The sequence below is a fragment of the Protopterus annectens genome, chromosome 6.part0 (genome assembly GCF_019279795.1).
Source record: "Protopterus annectens isolate FY-2018-M chromosome 6.part0, PAN1.0, whole genome shotgun sequence".
NCBI classification, from domain to species: domain Eukaryota; kingdom Metazoa; phylum Chordata; order Ceratodontiformes; family Protopteridae; genus Protopterus; species Protopterus annectens.
The window spans coordinates 634566464-634581766 of NC_056737.1; positions in this window are offsets into that span (position 1 = coordinate 634566464).

A 15303-nucleotide genomic window follows, 5' to 3' on the forward strand; every position below is an offset into this window, starting at 1 on the left:
CATGTACTATATGCACACCTGAGGACCCTGACATCTTACCCTCACCAAGCATCATGCCACAACATGACAATGAGATGATCAAGTGCAACAATTGACTGAGGTATCGCAGTTAGTCAAAGGGGACCCAATGTGTGCCAGTCTGGAATGACATGCTGAGCATGACATGATGCACCACCTGCTAGGACTGGCATGCACCTATCAGTGCAGGCCGTATGAATACTGGCAAAGGCTGTTGTCACCCACAGTGTGCCCTGAATAGGTAAGGCTCAAAACACAAACCTATCTCCATAGGTACCAGAAGGGATAAGAATAAGAGAAGGGATAAGTTGAAACAGCAAGATGCATGCAGTCTAAACTCACCCAGTATGGAGAATGTTGATAACTGTGCTGTAACAGAAAACTGAGGCAAGGCTCACAACAGCACCCTAACACTACCAGGTTACACCTCATACTGTGTTGTACAGCCTCAAAACTTGGAACAAGCTACAAAAGGAGGGTGACTAGCAAGAATTGTCAAGGATAACCACACCCCCATGTCGGTACCACAACAAAAGCAGCATGGACTAGCCATGCTCAAGTAACAGTGGCTAAAACTGCCCCCCAGTTTATAGCCTGCTACAGACTACTGCCCCAACACCAGGAACTGCATCCGGCCTATGCTGGAATACATGAATATATCAAGTCCTCCAAACCACATTATATTGGGTGACTGCAAATACCCAGACATAGACTGGGAGCATTATACTAGCTCCAACAGTGTAGGACAAAAGTTCATAGAATCCACAAACCAAAAGGCCCAGGAACAACGTACCACTCCCACAAGAGGGGTAAGCATACTGGATGTGATAATCAGCAACATGGGTACTGGATGGCAAGATGAGAAGTGTATTGCTCACTGGTAAAACCAGACCATAGAGTAATCACACTGGACATACAAATCCTGACCACAGTCCCTGGCCAGAAAACCACAGTGGAAAACATGTGTTAAGCAATATTTGCACTCCTCCAAACTGATGTGGAATCCATTTAAGTTCCCGTGCAGGTGCAAAATATGGGCCACACCTCAGAACCTGTAATACAGCCATTCCATGAACACTGCCAGGAATGCTTGGATTATGCAGTCCTAAATTAAAACAAGACACAGTGCCTAAATCTGGCATGGTGGACACCAGCCATAACCAAAACATGCAAGAGAATGAGGAAGCTACTACATGATAGAGCAAACATGAACAATGAAGTAATCACTGATCAGTAGTATGGCAATAAAATCTGTCCACACATGCAATCCACTAAGGCCAGCCACAACAAGTGGAATCTGTGAATCCTGAGGCAATGTTACACCTGCCCCAAGTACACAGACAACCCCCAACTCCACCCAAGAAATACAAATATATGTGAGAGATGCAACCATCCATCCAAACTGGAGGCTGAGCTCCCTCAACTCAGTACTCCCAAAACAAGTCAGTAGGAGAAGGTAACCACACACACCACAAACACAGTCCCACATAGACCTATCACAACTGCAAACCAAACACATAAACACAGAAAAACATTCCCGGAGGCACAAATTACAAACACAGCACACCAACAGAGGCCTCTAAAGCAGACACCCAATCAAACAGCCTCCAAACATAGCACATGCAACACATAGCACACAAAGCTGGTGTGCCAAACAGTCACAGGCCAGAAGGAGAAACAACATGCCTGATACAGTTGTAATAGGTGATTCCATAGTCAGACACACTGCTGTCCCGCACACCAGACTGAACAAGGGAAAGGGTACAGTAAGCTGCCTGTAGGCTGCCACAATATGCCACATAACAGAAGTATGTAGGTCACTCCAAAGCAAGTAGAAATATGATGCAGTCATAGTCCATGCTGGTGTGAATGACCTGAGATGTACCGCCCTAGACTACATGAAAAGAGACATAGATGAGCTATCTGATTATGTAGTCCAGGCCGGTATGACACTCACCGTTCGCAGCATCCTACCCTTACCAAGAATAATGCCAGAGTACAAACACGGAATGATCAGTCATAGCAAGTGGCACACCTACTGGTGTCATTCCAAGGGGATCCAATGTCTGTCTGCTTGGGATGTCATGCTTGACAAGCCACGCAGCTGTCCTTGGGATGGCCTGCACCTGTTACCCCTGGGCGTCTGAATACTGGATAAGGCCTTTGCCACCTCCATAGAGCCTTTTGTAGGCAAGGCTGAAAAGACTGACCCACCACCCTAGAAAACATAAGTGGGAAGAAACATAAGGGAAATGCTGACCAATGCCAGATGTGTACACCCCAATATGCATGCTCCCGAGGCCATCCCCAGAATGGAGAACATCGATGTCTGTGCAGTGACAGAAACCTGCTGCAAGCCTCCTGACAACACACCAGCACTACCAGGTTATACCACGTATCATGTGTCATGGCCCCAAAACCTGGAACAAAACATAAAAGGAGGGTGAGTATTCATAGTCAGCACAGACACCCATACATCCAGGTAACTGACAATGCACAAGGCATTGGAGTTCACCCATGTGCAACTAACTGTAGGCAAGACTGCTGTGCAGTCTGTAGCATGCTACAGACCGCACTCTCACACCCAATAACCCCAACCAGCCGTCCTGAAGACACTGGACAGTATGAATGTCCCACCAAATACCAAACAAGGTACCACAAATTACCACATAGGTGGTAAACCATTATGTATGGAAGGAGTAACCAGGGACCTAGGGACACAAGTGGACAGTAACCTGTTATGTGACACCCACATTGCCAATGTGGCTAGGAAGACTGTCTACATTTGACACCGTATCAGGAAAGGAGTCACATCTATGGCAACAGAGGTCATTGTGCCCCTATACTTTTCTCTAATCACACCCATAATCTAGTACAATGCCTCATATGGGATGTACCTTACCTGACACCTGCAGCAGTTAGAAAGACCTCAAAGGTACCTCACCAAGAGGATAAAGGGTCTCAAATATATGTCATATGCTGCCTGGCTGTAGACACCCCAGCTGAATCCAGTCACATACTGCCTACACAGAGGCATTGCATGCCTGTTGTAGGAGGCCATGCCCAACACAGGAGTAATGGACATGCTCCACCCCAGAAAACTCAAATCCATCGGAGCTGTGAGAGTGAGAGATGTCAACCTCAACAAATAATGAAATAGGATGTGCTGGTGGGACAGATACATAATCCAGAGGCTCCCCACACCCTGGACCAGAATCCCACTCCATGTTAGGCAGAGCCCCTCACTGACACTCTTCAACAGGAATCTTGCCAAGTGGATGGATGATTGTAGAGTTACACTGGGGGTCTTCACTGTGTCATGTCCAGACAGAGGCACAGCAAAACAAATCATAAATGGCCATAATATTCACATAGCAAGGGGTGTCAAAAGCCACACACACTCTGGCTAGGCTAACAAATGCCCAGGGTGGATAGCCTAGTATGAACCTATGAACCTATGAAGATACAAATTGTACAGGACACTAAGGATAATCACAAGGCTTTCACAACTGATGGTAGGAACCATGTTGGGAATTCACAGATATGCCCTGAATCACACAAATATCACAAACACACACACATATTGCCAACCAGGGGCGGCCGTGCTATCGGACTGCTGGACTGCAGCCCCCTCAAAATAAAATTAGAAAGAAAAACTTTTTTTAAATTTCGCGGACTTTCGTGCATGCTCAGTAGTCCCGACTACTGTCGTCTATGCGCATGCTCCAGGCAGTCCGGCAGTCCCCATAGCGGGACACAAGGAGACGTCTGTGCACTTTTAAAGTGCACAGACACGCTGGGATTATATGTTGGGTCCGGACTGCAACAGCGGCAGTCAGGATCATCGGGAAGGAGCAGTCAGGACAGTCTCGTCGGGAAGGAGCTTTGCGTGGGATCTCGCGGGTCTTAAGAGTATTTGCGTGGGCTGGATATGTTATGGAGAACAGACAGGTAAGTGTATGGTGCTTTTTTATGTTTATATTGAGTGTGTATGGTGCTTTTTAGTTTTACAATGCTTTTGAGTGTGTATGGTGCTTTTTAGGTTTACAATGCTTATACTGGGGGGTGTGTATGGTGCTTGTTTATGTTTATATTGAGTGTGTATGGTGCTTTTTAGGTTTACAATGCTTATACCGTGTGTGTGTATGCTTATACTGGGGGATGTGTATGGTGCTTGTTTATGTTTATATTGAGTGTGTATGGTGCTTTTTAGGTTTACAATGCTTATACCGTGTGTGTGTGTGTGACATTTTGCCCAGTTATTCCACATTTTGGAGACTGAAAGGAAGAAAGTTTTGCCAGTAAGTGACAGACAGGTGATTGCATTGCAGTACATGTGAACTATATTTGATTTGGTACTTAAGGGTCCATAATCCTTATGAACAAATATTGGAAGAGTGTGTGTACTACTGACTCTTAAAAGCTTCCAACGCTTTTTTTTTCAGCCGGTATGATTTGCAATTGATATCTATTAAACATCCAAACATTAAACTTTTAGAAGCAAAAATAAAAATTTCCTCACAATAAGGATCAGTCACAACATGTTTCACTAAGTGTGTAGCATTCTAAGATGGTGACATTGTGACGTTTATAAGACGGTTCGAGCTGTATTACAAGTTTGGGACTCAAAAATGCGAGTTCCTGTACTATGTACTTTCAATTCCATTTAATTGCTCCTGAGTTCAAGCAGGTATGAGAATTGCAGTCGAGAACCTCCATTCGTACACTACCTGTTAAACAAAATCTTGCTCGTAGTGACATAATGACAACTGGAACAGAAGCTGCTGTTGCAGCTATAGACCCCAAATGAAAAATCCGAATCCGAGGGGCCATTTCTTTGAAATGTTACAGACTCACAGCTCACAGGGACAATTTAGCTTTTGACCTAGTGTGGCAAGGCACTTGACCATTTTGTCATATACTCTTGACGCCCAACAAAGTAAAATATGTACACTGGCAACTCCCTCTTTTATAGTCATCCAGTTCTCAATAAAGAAATAATAAAATAAATGATCAGATGAATGGACATAAAAAAATTAGCAGCACTTAAATCACCTTTAACTTTTACAGCACATCATGGCAGGTGTTGGGCATCAGTGAACTTGTGGTGGGTATGATGAGCCCCCCGCTTAAGTCAAGGGATGGTGGGGGTTACCTCCCCTCAGTCTGGCTTCTTCACCAAGGCAGTCTTACTGACATCTGTGTGTTATACATGGGCATAACACAGGAGATAAACTCTTGGATGCAGGGGCAGCCTTAGACCTGTACCTATTTGACCAAATAGGGCCCGCTGTGACAGGGGGCCCCATTCTAGGCTATGACAGGGTCATTATTGGCTTATGTGGCTAAGACATTTGCCTGAGAGACTCTATAACAAAGTGCAAGGTATTTTTCTATTGGTTGTCTTCATCCCATAACTCTTAAAATACTGTTAATGGAGCAGACAACTTCCTGTCATGTATTTTTGTAGTGACTAGTTCAGTATTTTTAATAACCGCAGCTTCACCCCCTGTTCTATAACTCATAGTGTTCACTGCTCATGCTCCAGTAGTGGCTAGTTACTGTTGCTGAGTGCTCACCTGAGTTTTCATCCCAAAAGTGATCTGATTAACCATCTGGTTTTGTGTACTGCTCCATTTAATGTTGTCTCAGAAGATAATAAGACCAGCCTTAAGTTGAATGATAGAAGGGTATTGTGTTTTCTTTTGCTTCTCCTGCTGACTAGGATTTGTGATTGGTTGCTAACAAATGCAAGTGCAAGAAATATCTGTGGAATAATCAGTATCTGAAACACACAGTAATGAGCATTAAAAAAAGGAAAGAAAGCAGATACTGTGATGAGAAGCAACTCCTTGTGATTAAAATGCAACAGAATGCTACACTTCAACAGCATGGGAGAGAAATGTTTAGTGCAGTCACAGATAATGACAAAACAATTGCAGAAAAGTGAAACATGAAGTGTGTATAAGTGTGTATGCTGAGTGGTATGAGGCAGATGGGTGTATATTAGAACATCGAACATGCAGAATGTTGAATCGCACAACATTTAACACTAAGCCTCGAACGCGAACAATTGCCGAATGCTCAAAATTCCGAAAACGGAAACCCCAGACTGCCACAGTTGGCCCATGCAAAGTTCCATACCCTGACATTAGTGGGAAATGTGAAGAACTTCTGCTACGAATCACTGTGCAATAGCAGGGTAAGCAAGACACATAACATCGGAGTGATACATGTGAATGTATTACCTCCACTGTGGTGCGATCTCAGAGATGGTGTATTTAAGTAGGGGGTGCGGGGGACACAGCCCCCCACATTGGGGGGTGTTGGGGGCAAAGCCCCCCCACATAAGAAATAAGCTGTAGATTGTTTTAGTAGTTAATAGGTTGTAGACTGATTGTTTTAGTAGTTAATAATGTAAATATTTTGTTGTTTTTTGATAGTGTGTATGTAGTTTGGTTATTGTTGTGTGGTAGTATGCTGGTTTTGTTTTTCATATTTACTTTTTGTTGAGCGGAGTAGAGTACTCAATGTTTAGGTTTGCAGGGTAGTTATATTAATTAGGTGGTTAGGTTGTGTTTTGACAGTTTGAGGCATGGTGTTTGGTGTGTTACGGTTAGGTGAGCAGATGGCCAAGTGTTTTTGTTTGTGACTTCTGTTTTCGGAATTCTGTGCTTTCGGGGTTATGTGCATTTGATGTTCTGTGTTCGATGTTGTATGCTTCGATATTTTCGTCATTCGATGTTCCAGTATAGACCCAGGTAGACATGGATAGGAAAATGATGCAGTGGCTGAAAGTGGGAAAACATTGGTAAAGAGGAAGAATGTCATTATTACCCAGTTTTACTCACTAGGAAAATATAGGAAGAGAAGGTGGAAAAAGAGAGAAAGAAGGGATGCAAAATGTAAGAAACTGTGAGAGAGAGAGGACAGTGAAAAAGATGTAGCAGGATAATGTAAGAAATATGTGATGGAAAATCACAGATGCCAATTACTGTTGAATGTTGGCACTGCTGAAAATTGTTTTTGTTCTGTCCGCAGTAAAATTGACAGGCATTTGAATTTCAGACTTCAGGTTTCTGAATGTTTAATTCCTTGCATATTTGATGGTGCAGTGGTACTATTATTGCCTCACAGCTATAGGTTTTCTGGTTTGGTTCTTGGTTGGGGTGGCTTCTGTGTGGAGTCTGCATCTCCTCCCTGTGTTTGTGTGGATTTGCTCTGGTGCCCTGCCATTTTACAAAGACGTGTCTACAGAATTAATCCCTGCGACTCTGCTGAAAATTGTTTTTGTTCTGTCCACAGTAAAATTGACCAGCATTTGAATTTCAAACTTCATGTTCTTCAGAATACATAGTATCACAACCTTTTTTTCGAGCAAATTTCTAAGTTTATAAGATGAATATTTTAAATTTGTCCCTATTTTTGGGACTGTATTCCCCCATTATTGGCTTCGTCCAGGTTTTTGTGCTAAGGTTGACAGCTATGGCAAGAACTGAATTCACTGAATATGTTTGAGGGCTGTATTCCCTCATTACTGGGTTTGTCCAGGTGTTTTGTACTAAGAGGTTGGCAGCTATGGTGAGAACTGAATTCACTAAATGATAGCCATTTAAGGTTCAGTCTTCCTCTCTTTTACAAAGCAGCTGATGTATGAGTGGTATGTTACTCTGACTGTTTTTTTGCTCAGGGACCTTGGCAGTAAAATGTATGGTGGCAACACAACATTTTATTCTAGCAACTTTCCAAGATTATACAAGCAATAATGTGTCCCTGGTTTTTGGGCTTTTGACCCCCCCCCAATACATTTTGGCTTTTTCCAGTTTTCTTGAGCTGCGAAGTTGAGATGCAGTTGAGTATTGAGTAGATTTTACAAGGAGCCGAGAGCTGCAGGGGAATAGAAGTTTAGTGCTACCGCTTTGCCTAGTTAATACTGTAGCACAACAGGTTGTGTACTTGCTTTTGATGCAGAAGGCTGTGGGTTCTACTCCCACAAGGGGTGGATGCTGCCGTACTGAGAATGTTCTTGGTGAAGATACTAACTATGAGACTGTTATCAGTTTGCCATCCATTTCCTCTTGCAATATTATTACTAGCTTATCATTTTTTAATGTAATATAGGCAATTTATTCCTGAGGGGCAACAGACACTTTATTTTTCGATGAAACCATGAAATATAAAGGTGATTGCTAGCAGCAACCGCTTCATTAGTTACAGATTTCTTTAATGTGGAATTATTTAGATGACTTACTTCAGAGATTGTGCATATTTACTGATAATGGACTGTAGAATTGTGCATATTTACTGATAAAGGTTGACTGTAGAATTGTGCATATTTACTGATAATGGTGGACTGTAGAATTGTGCATATTTACTGATAATGGTGGACTGTAGAATTGAGCATATTTACTAATAATGGTGGACTGTGGAAGTCTGAGTAGACTTTTTTATGATAAATGTTCTCAACTGGGCAGTTTTGCCATTATGGGTGCATATGGTTTGTTTCATTGCTTACTGGAAAAATGTTCAAAACAAATTTAAAACCCCCTCTAACAAGTGTACTGTATTGTACAAGGAATACAATTTTAGTACAATGAGGAAGGTGTATCAAAGAGCACATGTATGTTTCATATGCAAGGGGCCTATGATTTGAAAACAGCCCAAAATTAATCTTTATCTGCCACTGGCAAAATGTATTTTCTTTGAATGTGGGTTTCAATGCTGTTTCAATGAATGTGAGTTTCAAGGGCAGAGAAGTTTTAATGCTAAGTTTTCATTGTGAGACTGCATTGCTTTGTTTAACAGATGACTTAGTGTTTGTGCTGTAAAATACAAAATAAAACTTTCAAATGAAGTCCAACTCATCATAGAAGTAAAGCAGTATGCACATTAGTGTTTATGGTAAATGGAGTGAAATAGCCAAGTAATGGTTCATTGGAATGGCTGCAGAGGCTCCATTCAACCATTATTTTGTCAGGGGGAAAGGGCAGCAAACTCAGACAGGCCCAGCTGAACTATACCTCCCAACTGTCCAGATTTTCAAAGAATGAATAGATTTTTGCTTCTTATTTTTGGTTTGTTCTTCATAAAATTTGTAGTTTTCTGGCAAATCATTTAGGAATTAAGTCACTAAATAATAAGTTTCAGACTTCATAACCTTCAGAAAAATGCATGTTAAAGTAAGAGCTGTTCTATCAACTGTCTCAATTTATACAAGAGCAATTTTAGTACTGTTTACATGTGCCCCCAATATATTTGGCCTTGTTCAGATTTACTGCATTAACAGGTTGAGAGGTACATGCAAATAAATTGCTTTATAGAATTAGGCATAGCCAACCTCTCAACTGTCCCCAATTTTTGGCTCAAAATGTTGCTCTTCCCCCTAATAATCCCTCTGCAAAATAGCAATTTTGGAAGAAAACATGGAGGGTTTACAATTAAGAAATAACTATAATAATCAAAGTTATAGATTACTTGAAATGCATGTAGATTCTTTTATTTTGTCAGCTGCTCAAGGTAGCAGTACTAATATTAAAGTGTTCCTTCTTTGACAGGTAGCAGCTGTATTGTGTGTCTATTTTATATTTTTGCATCACATTTTTGGTCCATTTTCATAAAGTTGTGTTTTTTGGCAAGTTAGTGACAAATCACTAAAGACTGAAGTTAGAAAATGACAGACATTTGAGTTTCAGATTTTATACCCTTCAGAAAATTCATACTAATGCAAGACCTACTCTATTATCTTTCTAAGTTTATTAGAGCAATATTTAAAAAATGTCCTTATTTTTGGGCCTTTGTCCCACTTCTGTGTATGGCTTTGTCCAGATTTCTTGCTCTTGAGGTTGAGAGGTATGACAAATGTGTCAGGGCCATCACAGTCAGCCAGGGCCATCACAGTCAGCCAGAGAGATTTCAAATTGTGACATGCTTGTTGCACTCCACTCCCCTATGTAGTGACTCTGGATGTGTCCAAGCAAGGCAAGGAGTAGTTGTATCTACCTTGGATGGGGAGGACACACTGCATAAGTACTACAGTGGCTTTTCATCTGTCCTTGATTTTTCAGAATGGTCTGGTTTCTGTCATATTTTTGTACTGTTGATTTATGCTTATTACTCAGATTTATGCTTATTACTCAAAGTGCCTGTTGCTCTGTGTTTAAGTAGCAATGCTTTAATGACCATAAGGTAAGCTTGTCTGAGATCGTAAGATGCAAGTAAGCTTTAATAAGCATACTGTTAAAGAATTGCCAACATTGAAAGCCTTTCTGTTGTTGCCATGCAGAGAATACTTGACTAGATAATGTATAAGCCTTGGGTATTAAAGGACAGGATTCCATTATTTTAAAAAGCTCATTACACTTGTTGGAGACTTCCAGTCATCTCTACAGACTTTACCCGTAAACTAAACAGAATGCCAATCATGCGTGGTCTATAACCTGTACAGTAATCCTTTAAGCAATGTATCTTGAGCTTGTTTCTTGTTTGCTTTTCATTTTTTACTTTTATCATGTTTTCCCCATGAAACAAGTTGTCAGGCAGCAGGTCTTTTTTGGATAAGAAACATTTTTACAAGTGGGGGCATCACATAGACTTCTACTTTCAGCATGTTACTTGGTACTTTAATAAAGCTGAATATATTATAATTAGAACTGCAGTGCAAGGAGAAGTGGTTTGAGTTGAGTGCTTCTGGTTTTTCTTGTACTTGATTTTGACTGGCATTCCAGTAATGTATTTAAAAAGTAATTTATTTTTTTCATGCCTCACAACCTTTTGTTTCCATCTAGATATTAAGTAAGCTGTCATGCAGCCAATGCATTGAAATATTTTTATTCTTATTTTTTATTCTTCTACACTTATTTTTGTCTTGATTGGACTTTCATAATGATGGTTTGCCACCCAGGGCAGCGTATTTAATTAAAGTTAGTTTTTTGTGGTTTTGTGCATAGCTCCTCCCCTTTCTGGTTGACCACACCCCCTCCCCTTGACCCCACCCATTCAGCTGTCTCCTGCAGCCCCCCTGTGATTTGAAGTCACCAGCCACCACTGTTGCCAACATACATCCTGACAGGTGCAGTGCAAACCCCCCCCCCCGAATGCAGAATATCTATCCCAGCAGACTGCTGGCCCCCTGACATTGCAGATGCTGAGGTAACAGCCAACATCTACAAAGCAAAACACACAGCAGCAATGGTATGAGATGGTGTCCTGGGCTTAGTGCAACATGGACTCCAAGATGAATGGAATGCCAAACCACACTACTGCTCAATGTCAGCCTTACCACAGAATATGTACCCAAAGAGCAGTGTACAACAACAGTGGTCCTTCTCAACAAAGGTGTTGCCTGAATGGATACTGAACACTACTACCCCAGAATCCTGAGAAGCTCGGTTTGCACAGCTATGAAAAGGATCAGCATGTACCACAGACATAAAGATATTGGGGACCTACTGACACCGGACCCAACCCAGTGTGGCCTTCTCAAGTGCAGATCCTGCCCCTAACCATGTTTGACTCAATTGAAACAGTCATTAAGGTCATTGATGAGGGCAATGTGCTCCACACAGTGTAGCTGGACCTTGCAAAGGCTTCTATACAATACCATACGTGTTCATTATAGATAGGCTCACCAGCTTAAATATAAACCCACATGTCAGTAGAGGGGTTGCAAACCAGACCAAGGACAGAACAGACATGGTCAGACATGCTGCAGCCATGTCAGACTACAAACCAGATATAACTGGCATCTCACAAGGCTTTGTCCTGGGATCTCCCTCGTGGTATATATGTCCCATAGGTACAGGCAAACATGGAAGGACTGTGTCCAACATGTTTGCAGAGGACTACAAACTGCTCACCACATATGATCCACCAGCTGACACAAGCATCCCACAAAGGGCCACATAGAAACAGACAACTGGTGCCATAGCCATGTCAGCAAGCTAAGTGCAGAAACGTATAGTCAACCCCCGTGGATATACAGTAAGTGCCCACCAATCACCACATAGGTGTTAACCCATTATGTAGTTAACATGTAATGAGAGACCTGGGGACACAAGGTGATAGATATCCTGCATTGGACAAACATGTGCTGTAGTGTTTACAGAAACATACCATATACCCACCTAATCATGAAGGCTGTCAGATCTAGATAAGGGGAGGTCATTGTGGCTCTGCAGTCATCCTTCATCAGCGGTACAATTGACTACAATAGCCCCTGTGGGATGTACCTCAGCAGACACCTCCATCAACCGTGAAGTCCCCAACAGTACCTCATCAGGAGTATCAAAGAGCTTGCACAGATGCCATGTGTTGCCTGTGTTGCTGGCATCAATAAACATGCTGCACCTTGTACAATCTGAATGGCAGTGAGCTATGCACATGAGAGACCTGAACCCCAGCACTGACTTACATAGGACAAGCTGTACTGTGTGATCTATAACACAGAAGCCACTCCCACCCATGAGTGAACCCCCAGCACAGGCTACCCATAGAGTCACTTAGCAATCTTCCTCAATAGGAATCCTGATGAGTGGATGGGAGATGGTAGATTTATCCTGGGTATCACTGTCATGTCACAGGTAGACAGAGGCACAGTATACTAACCATGACATATGTCATGGCAAACTCCACTTACAATGTGTGTTGAAGGACAAACACACTCTCCACCTAGCATTAGACATGGACTAGGGCACATCGCTAGTGTTTGCAAATGTACACCTATGTTGTGGAATACACTACCAATGTTGGACAAGCCTGGTTTAAGTAGTTCATATCTGAACAGAATGCAACATGGTCAGATGTACACAACTGGCCCCTAACCAGGCTGTTGTGCCCACTATCGAAATGTAAAGCAGTGATAGCAGTAAAGCCCAGGATACTGTCCACCACAGTCAAAGTACTACCAGTACACTATACAGTACTACAGTGTTAGGTCAGTGTGAAAGGATGTTGACAACTGTATGCAAAGTATCCCATGCAAACCCTGCAGGCACAGTATAATCCTGTTGTGTTCACACACAAAGCAGTTGTACAGTAACTACACAACATGACACACAACACACAACCATAAACGGGTGATAGTTGTTGAAGTTCACACTCATCCACAAATGTGGTGGGCTGCAGAGTCCAACATATGGAATGCTCACACTGGGCATGCTCACACACTTTGACAACATGCCATGGGAAGGCTGAACTGGGCATGCTCACACACTTAGGCCAAATCTCGGTTTAGCAGTTGGACACACATATCTGGTATTGTTATGTGTTATTCCAGGAACCAACCACATTACAGCAGTCTGCCCAGTGCACACAGTTAAATGACTACAGAGACATAAGTGATATAGTGGATCCCTCCCATATGCAAACATCTTCCACAGATGCACAAGTTGTTCATGCAAACAGGGAATTCTATGGCAATAAAGATGTGCAAACAGTCTATCAGCAACAAATAATGTGCATTTGACAATTAAACATATGGGTGTAGAGGTCAACACTAGGCTGTTTGCCCTAGGGAATGACAGCTTAGCCAGAGTGTGCTTGGTGTCTGCCTCCCCACAGGATGCACATTCCCCTTTCTAAACACAGATGATGTCAGCACCCTATAAGTACAGCAGGAGAAAAGAAACTTCCCAGTAATCTGAATAGCACGCTCCACTAATGCATCCATCTCAAGTGTCATAACATAGTTAGGTAGGGGTTTCAAATCCTGCAAATGCTCAGTGTGTGTGTGTGTTGTGAGTGAGTGGGGTTGGTGTGTGTGTAAGTCTGTGGGAGAGAAATGTCCCTTTTGTCAACTAGGAAAACACACTACAGGATGCACATTCCCTTTCTAAACACCGATGATGTCAGCACCCTATAAGTACAGCAGGAGAAAAGAAACCTCCCAGTAATGCGAATAGCGCACTCTGCTAATGCGTCCGTCTCAAGAGTCATAACATAGTTAGGTAGTGGTTTGAATCCTGCAAATGGCAAGTGTGTGTGTTTGTCTGAGGGGGGTTTGTGTGTGTGAGAAAAATGTCCCTTTTGGCAACTAGGAAAACACACTACAGGATGCACATTCCCTTTCTAAACACCGATGATGTCAGCACCCTATAAGTACAGCAGGAGAAAGAAACCTCCCAATAATGTGAATAGCATGCTCCGCTAATGCGTCCGTCTCAAGTGTCATAACATAGTTAGGCAGTGGTTTGAATCCTGCGAATGGCAAGTGTGTGTGTTTGTCTGAGGGGTTTGTGTGTGTGAGGGGAATGTCCCTTTGGCAACTAGGTGAACAGACTACAGGATGCTCATTCCCTTTCTAAACACTGATGATGTCAGCACTCTATAAGTACAGCAGGAGAAGGAAAAACTCACAGTAATGTGAATAGCGCACTCTGCTAATGCATCCGTCTCAAGTGTCATAACATCGTTAGGTAGGGGTTTGAATCCTGCAAATGGCAAGTGTGTGTGTTTGTCTGAAGGGAATTTGTGTGTGTGAGGGAAATGTCCCTTTTGGCAACTAGGAAAACACACTACAGGATGCACACCTTTTCTAAACACTGATGATGTCAGTACTCTATAAGTACAGCAGGAGAAGGAACGACTCTCAGTAATGCAAATAGTGTGCTCTGCTAATGCATCCGTCTCAAGTGTCATAACATAGTCAGACAGGGGTTTGAATCCTGCAATTGGCAAGTGTGTGTTTTTGGCTGAGGGGGGTTAGTGTGTGTGAGGACAATGTCCCTTTTGGCAACTAGGTGAACAGACTACAGGATGCTCATTCCCTTTTCTAAACACTGATGATGTCAGCACTCTATAAGTAAAGCAGGAGAAGTAAAAACTCTCAGCAATGCGAATAGCGCGCTCTGCTAATGTGTCTGTCTCAAGTGTGATAACATAGTTAGATAGGGGGTTTGAATCCTGCGAATGACAAGTGTGTGTCTATCTGCGGGGGGTTAGTGTGTGTGAAGGTAATGTCCCTTTTGGCAACTAGGTGAACAGACTACAGGATGCTCATTCCCTTTTCTAAACACTGTTCAACAGAAGGCCATGGCTCTGGCACAAGTTGTCTGTTGCTATGATGCCCCTTTGGAAGATGTTTGTGTCAGCTGGAGAGTCGATTATGGTGGCCAGTTTGCAGTCATCTGCATATTTGGACAGCCACAGTCCGTCCGTGTTGGCCTGTACCTCCAATAAATATATACCAAACAAGGGGTCCCAGGACTGAGCCTTGTGGGACACAACCCGTAACTGTTGTGGGGTCTGGCATGGCTCCAGCAATGTGGGTTCTGTCCTTGAGCCACTGTG